The sequence below is a fragment of the Schistocerca serialis genome, unplaced genomic scaffold, assembly GCF_023864345.2.
Source record: "Schistocerca serialis cubense isolate TAMUIC-IGC-003099 unplaced genomic scaffold, iqSchSeri2.2 HiC_scaffold_265, whole genome shotgun sequence".
In the NCBI taxonomy this organism is placed as follows: domain Eukaryota; kingdom Metazoa; phylum Arthropoda; class Insecta; order Orthoptera; family Acrididae; genus Schistocerca; species Schistocerca serialis.
The window spans coordinates 32501-40000 of record NW_026047833.1 but is presented as its reverse complement, the minus strand read 5'-3'; the positions used below and the strand labels follow the sequence as shown (position 1 = coordinate 40000).

Here is a 7500-nt window from a genome sequence, read left to right as displayed (position 1 = left end):
TGCTGAGCGATCAGCTAGGAAGCGCCCCATCCATGTCGGTACTCGTACGCGTCGCACTCGCAGTCGCAAAAAACGCTGGGCAAATATATTTCTCGGAAGAGTAATGACAGTCCGAGCCTCCTGCGTGGGAAGAGTCTTTCTAGGCCCTGACCCACGGGAAGCGTGTAGCTTCCCCCATCCCGGACATTTCACGTCGTCACACTACCGGTATTGACTAATAGACTGATTGCTGATAATCATTAGCCACACACTGGGGGAAACGGCCGACAGGGGCGGCAACATAGTGGAGCCGCAGTGTCACTAATGTACAGAGATAGAACAGTTTCGACTGGAACCAGAGTAACCGTATACACGGCACTGATTAGTAATAGATGCAGAGCCATCAGAATACAGATAATATATACAACCGTCCCTATACATGCTGAAAGACTCTGCACACAATGAGAACCACACGTCAGCCAGACACTATCACACACTACTCTCTGCCTCTAACAGGCACACACACAATATCTAACCACCAGCATGGAAGAACATCCGGTGCATCCTCTCCGCCACATTACACAATCCACACTATCATAACCAGACCGGGAGGTCCACCCAGAAAACAGAATATCCCACCCTTCCGACATCCGCCATTGCTCAGCTAAGCCACGAACACCCACACATGTCCTACACAGGGGTGCACCCAACATCACAATACTGCCTCCTGTCACAGTACACAAACAATGGCAGGAATGAAAGACACAGATCTGCCACAACCTTGGAATCGGAGCGCCGCCTGTCATGAGCCACAAGTGCATCCTGACGTGACAAATCGGATGATCCCGCAGGCATGCACTTACGATAATCACTATCAACGAACCTGCCGCCCCCTCCCCCCCCAAAATACACCTTTCCCTACAACGTGTACCTTAACCTAAGCTATATTGTACCTTAACCTAAGCGATATTGTACCTTAACCTAAGGTATATCGTACCTTAACCTAACCTACATTGCGCCTTCACCTAACCTACGTTGTACCTTAACCTAACCTACGTTGTACCTTAACCTAACCTACGTTGTACCTTAACCTAACCTACGTTGTACCTTAACCTAACCTACGTTGTACCTTAACCTAACCTACGTTGTACCTTAACCTAACCTACGTTGTACCTTAACCTAACCTACGTTGTACCTTAACCTAACCTACGTTGTACCTTAACCTAACCTACGTTGTGCCTTAACCTAACCTACGTTGTGCCTTAACCTAACCTACGTTGTGCCTTAACCTAACCTACGTTGTGCCTTAACCTAACCTATGTTGTGCCTTAACCTAACCTATGTTGTGCCTTAACCTAACCTATGTTGTGCCTTAACCTAACCTATGTTGTGCCTTAACCTAACCTATGTTGTGCCTTAACCTAACCTATGTTGTGCCTTAACCTAACCTATGTTGTGCCTTAACCTAACCTATGTTGTGCCTTAACCTAACCTATGTTGTGCCTTAACCTAACCTATGTTGTGCCTTAACCTAACCTACGTTGTGCCTTAACCTAACCTACGTTGTGCCTTAACCTAACCTACGTTGTGCCTTAACCTAACCTACGTTGTGCCTTAACCTAACCTACGTTGTGCCTTAACCTAACCTACGTTGTGCCTTAACCTAACCTACGTTGTGCCTTAACCTAACCTACGTTGTGCCTTAACCTAACCTACGTTGTGCCTTAACCTAACCTACGTTGTGCCTTAACCTAACCTACGTTGTGCCTTAACCTAACCTACGTTGTGCCTTAACCTAACCTACGTTGTGCCTTAACCTAACCTACGTTGTGCCTTAACCTAACCTACGTTGTGCCTTAACCTAACCTACGTTGTGCCTTAACCTAACCTACGTTGTGCCTTAACCTAACCTACGTTGTGCCTTAACCTAACCTACGTTGTGCCTTAACCTAACCTACGTTGTGCCTTAACCTAACCTACGTTGTGCCTTAACCTAACCTACGTTGTGCCTTAACCTAACCTACGTTGTGCCTTAACCTAACCTACGTTGTGCCTTAACCTAACCTACGTTGTGCCTTAACCTAACCTACGTTGTGCCTTAACCTAACCTACGTTGTGCCTTAACCTAACCTACGTTGTGCCTTAACCTAACCTACGTTGTGCCTTAACCTAACCTACGTTGTGCCTTAACCTAACCTACGTTGTGCCTTAACCTAACCTACGTTGTGCCTTAACCTAACCTACGTTGTGCCTTAACCTAACCTACGTTGTGCCTTAACCTAACCTATGTTGTGCCTTAACCTAACCTATGTTGTGCCTTAACCTAACCTATGTTGTGCCTTAACCTAACCTATGTTGTGCCTTAACCTAACCTATGTTGTGCCTTAACCTAACCTATGTTGTGCCTTAACCTAACCTATGTTGTGCCTTAACCTAACCTACGTTGTGCCTTAACCTAACCTACGTTGTGCCTTAACCTAACCTACGTTGTGCCTTAACCTAACCTACGTTGTGCCTTAACCTAACCTACGTTGTGCCTTAACCTAACCTACGTTGTGCCTTAACCTAACCTACGTTGTGCCTTAACCTAACCTACGTTGTGCCTTAACCTAACCTACGTTGTGCCTTAACCTAACCTACGTTGTGCCTTAACCTAACCTACGTTGTGCCTTAACCTAACCTACGTTGTGCCTTAACCTAACCTACGTTGTGCCTTAACCTAACCTACGTTGTGCCTTAACCTAACCTACGTTGTGCCTTAACCTAACCTACGTTGTGCCTTAACCTAACCTACGTTGTGCCTTAACCTAACCTACGTTGTGCCTTAACCTAACCTACGTTGTGCCTTAACCTAACCTACGTTGTGCCTTAACCTAACCTACGTTGTGCCTTAACCTAACCTACGTTGTGCCTTAACCTAACCTACGTTGTGCCTTAACCTAACCTACGTTGTGCCTTAACCTAACCTACGTTGTGCCTTAACCTAACCTACGTTGTGCCTTAACCTAACCTACGTTGTGCCTTAACCTAACCTACGTTGTGCCTTAACCTAACCTACGTTGTGCCTTAACCTAACCTACGTTGTGCCTTAACCTAACCTACGTTGTGCCTTAACCTAACCTACGTTGTGCCTTAACCTAACCTACGTTGTGCCTTAACCTAACCTACGTTGTGCCTTAACCTAACCTACGTTGTGCCTTAACCTAACCTACGTTGTGCCTTAACCTAACCTACGTTGTGCCTTAACCTAACCTACGTTGTGCCTTAACCTAACCTACGTTGTGCCTTAACCTAACCTACGTTGTGCCTTAACCTAACCTACGTTGTGCCTTAACCTAACCTACGTTGTGCCTTAACCTAACCTACGTTGTGCCTTAACCTAACCTACGTTGTGCCTTAACCTAACCTACGTTGTGCCTTAACCTAACCTACGTTGTGCCTTAACCTAACCTACGTTGTGCCTTAACCTAACCTACGTTGTGCCTTAACCTAACCTACGTTGTGCCTTAACCTAACCTACGTTGTGCCTTAACCTAACCTACGTTGTGCCTTAACCTAACCTATGTTGTGCCTTAACCTAACCTATGTTGTGCCTTAACCTAACCTATGTTGTGCCTTAACCTAACCTATGTTGTGCCTTAACCTAACCTATGTTGTGCCTTAACCTAACCTATGTTGTGCCTTAACCTAACCTATGTTGTGCCTTAACCTAACCTATGTTGTGCCTTAACCTAACCTACGTTGTGCCTTAACCTAACCCATATTGTACCTTAACCTAACCCATATTGTACCTTAACCTAACCCATATTGTACCTTAACCTAACCCATATTGTACCTTAACCTAACCCATATTGTACCTTAACGTAACCTAATTTGTGCCTTAACGTAACCTAATTTGTGCCTTAACGTAACCTAATTTGTGCCTTAACGTAACCTAATTTGTGCCTTAACGTAACCTAATTTGTGCCTTAACGTAACCTAATTTGTGCCTTAACGTAACCTAATTTGTGCCTTAACGTAACCTAATTTGTGCCTTAACGTAACCTAATTTGTGCCTTAACGTAACCTAATTTGTGCCTTAACGTAACCTAATTTGTGCCTTAACGTAACCTAATTTGTGCCTTAACGTAACCTAATTTGTGCCTTAACGTAACCTAATTTGTGCCTTAACGTAACCTAATTTGTGCCTTAACGTAACCTAATTTGTGCCTTAACGTAACCTAATTTGTGCCTTAACGTAACCTAATTTGTGCCTTAACGTAACCTAATTTGTGCCTTAACGTAACCTAATTTGTGCCTTAACGTAACCTAATTTGTGCCTTAACGTAACCTAATTTGTGCCTTAACGTAACCTAATTTGTGCCTTAACGTAACCTAATTTGTGCCTTAACGTAACCTAATTTGTGCCTTAACGTAACCTAATTTGTGCCTTAACGTAACCTAATTTGTGCCTTAACGTAACCTAATTTGTGCCTTAACGTAACCTAATTTGTGCCTTAACGTAACCTAATTTGTGCCTTAACGTAACCTAATTTGTGCCTTAACGTAACCCATGTTGTGCCTTAACGTAACCCATGTTGTGCCTTAACGTAACCCAATTTGTGCCTTAACCTAACCTATATTGTGCCTCAACCTAACCTATATTGCGCCTTAACCTGACGCACGTTGTCGCTGAACCTGCTCTGTAATTGTTATGCAACTCGTTAAATTAGTGTAGTGTTGCCTAACCGCAACCCTCGCAATATAGTTCGCTATTCGCACTGCCCGGTCCCCTGTGTATCGCGTCATGTTAAACACCTTGCAGGTGTTGCTGACTTTCCACATGCTCCTGCTATACACTGTAATGTGGATAGCAGCAGGACGTACATGCCCCCCCCCCTTCCCCCCTGCCTTCGCAAGCTGGTCGTTGAGAAGTTTGCATGTTCAATGCCCTTCGCATGCCGACGTACTCAGCCTACGTTGTGGTACGGCCTGTCACCTGTCCGCCGATGTACGCAAAACCCACAAACTGTACTGCACATTGGTCCGTATGTACTGAATGATACATCGTGGCACATGTGTGACCGTACGACGACTGCGCCTAGCAACGGCAGACCATACAGTCCAAATATTGTGCACGCAGCTACGTGTCGTCTCCCTATAAGAGCTGGATTGCAGTGTGGTACGCCATTCAGACGTGTGGGAGGAACGGACGCCCTGGATGGCGATCAGCATGAGCAGTCTGTTGATGTAGTGGAGCGTGTATTCGGACGTAGTCGTCTCTTCTCACACACCGTGATAGCATGTTGCACCGCGTTCCACATCTGCGACATCCTGCAGAGGCCGGCTGACAGTCGTTCGCGCAATGGACACCGCATACGTACGGGGGCTACCTTCCACGTGTTCTCGAGGCGTGCACATGTTGTTGCGTCTATGTGGGCAGACGTAGTGTGTTGTGACACCTGACACAGGCATGCAATACTCGTTGCAAATGGCGATGGACGTCTACGTTTGCTGGTGACGTTACGCAAATGAACAACAGGTAACCCGTTGTGGTGCGGTTGTTCTCGCTAGAGGTGAATCAGTGTTGGCGACGATCGGTCGAGCTATTAACCGGTTGTTTCAGGGATACCCACCATGCCCACGAACGTGAAAGGGGACCCACCATGCCCACGAACGCGAAAGGGGATCTGGGTGTGAGGCGATACGCGGCGGTGGCTGGGTGGGACCGTCCCCGGCCGGTGAGGGGGGGCCGCCCGGCGTGCTGGCAGCGCGGTGCGTGGGCGCACGCGCTACAGCCGGCTGGTGGGGGCGGCCAGTGGCAGGCGCGCCGGCCGACGGACGCGGCAGGCGGCGCAGCTGCGCGCCGGCGCCCCCTGCTCGCGGCGCCTTGCGGCCAAAGTAGGTCCTCGCGGGCCCGGTGCGAAGCGCGGTGGCCATCTGCAGTGTGCTGGTCCGATTGAGGACTGTGTGCGCTGAGGATGCGCCGCCGCCCGGCGCTCGGCGCCGCGACGCCGTCTGCTGCTCGGTCGCCCCAGCGGTTCTCGCAGGTGGTTTGTATCGCAGCTGTGCGGACGTGTTGGCGCGTGCGCTGTGCTGGGAGAGTTCGCTTCGGCACCCAAGTGGGGCTTTTGTCCTTCTGTGGCGCTGGCGTTGGAGCTGCCGGTCACCGTAGGTGGCGCGTGTTGTCTCCCGCCGGCAATGCCACGACAGCACGCTCCCGGGCCTCTGTCGGCAGCGGCAAGCTCAGTTGGGAGCACGGGTGGTCGCACCTAAAGCGTCTACTCGCCTAACTCCGGGCGATTGCGCCTCTCTCGAACCCGACCAAGTACTTAGGACGGCGCTGCGCGCCGCCGGGACCTGAGAGGGTTTCGAGGTGTGTTGTGCAGGGGAGCTCAGCCTCCTCCTGTTTGCAGAATAATTGAGCGGACGCTTGCGTGTTCGCGCGGGCCCCCGGGACACACTCCCGGGCGGCCGGCTGCTCAGCTCTAGTTGACGCAGCTCCCTGGTTGATCCTGCCAGTAGTCATATGCTTGTCTCAAAGATTAAGCCATGCATGTCTCAGTACAAGCCGCATTAAGGTGAAACCGCGAATGGCTCATTAAATCAGTTATGGTTCCTTAGATCGTACCCACGTTACTTGGATAACTGTGGTAATTCTAGAGCTAATACATGCAAACAGAGTCCCGACCAGAGATGGAAGGGACGCTTTTATTAGATCAAAACCAATCGGTCGGCTCGTCCGGTCCGTTTGCCTTGGTGACTCTGAATAACTTTGGGCTGATCGCACGGTCCTCGTACCGGCGACGCATCTTTCAAATGTCTGCCTTATCAACTGTCGATGGTAGGTTCTGCGCCTACCATGGTTGTAACGGGTAACGGGGAATCAGGGTTCGATTCCGGAGAGGGAGCCTGAGAAACGGCTACCACATCCAAGGAAGGCAGCAGGCGCGCAAATTACCCACTCCCGGCACGGGGAGGTAGTGACGAAAAATAACGATACGGGACTCATCCGAGGCCCCGTAATCGGAATGAGTACACTTTAAATCCTTTAACGAGTATCTATTGGAGGGCAAGTCTGGTGCCAGCAGCCGCGGTAATTCCAGCTCCAATAGCGTATATTAAAGTTGTTGCGGTTAAAAAGCTCGTAGTTGGATTTGTGTCCCACGCTGTTGGTTCACCGCCCGTCGGTGTTTAACTGGCATGTATCGTGGGACGTCCTGCCGGTGGGGCGAGCCGAAGGCGTGCGACCGCCTCGTGCGTGCTCGTGCGTCCCGAGGCGGACCCCGTTGAAATCCTACCAGGGTGCTCTTTATTGAGTGTCTCGGTGGGCCGGCACGGTTTACTTTGAACAAATTAGAGTGCTTAAAGCAGGCAAGCCCGCCTGAATACTGTGTGCATGGAATAATGGAATAGGACCTCGGTTCTATTTTGTTGGTTTTCGGAACCCGAGGTAATGATTAATAGGGACAGGCGGGGGCATTCGTATTGCGACGTTAGAGGTGAAATTCTTGGATCGTCGCAAGACGAACAGAAGCGAAA

General features: G+C 49.3%; 1 non-coding gene across 1 annotated transcript in view; it reads left to right on the top strand.

Annotated features, from left to right (window-relative positions):
* Positions 1-6460: 6460 nt before the first annotated feature.
* Positions 6461-7500, top strand: part of LOC126444473 (small subunit ribosomal RNA) — a 1910-nt gene continuing 870 nt past the window's right edge. The window contains exon 1 of the ribosomal RNA XR_007582569.1: positions 6461-7500. This exon is cut by the window's right edge and continues 870 nt beyond it. This is a non-coding gene — a ribosomal RNA (small subunit ribosomal RNA).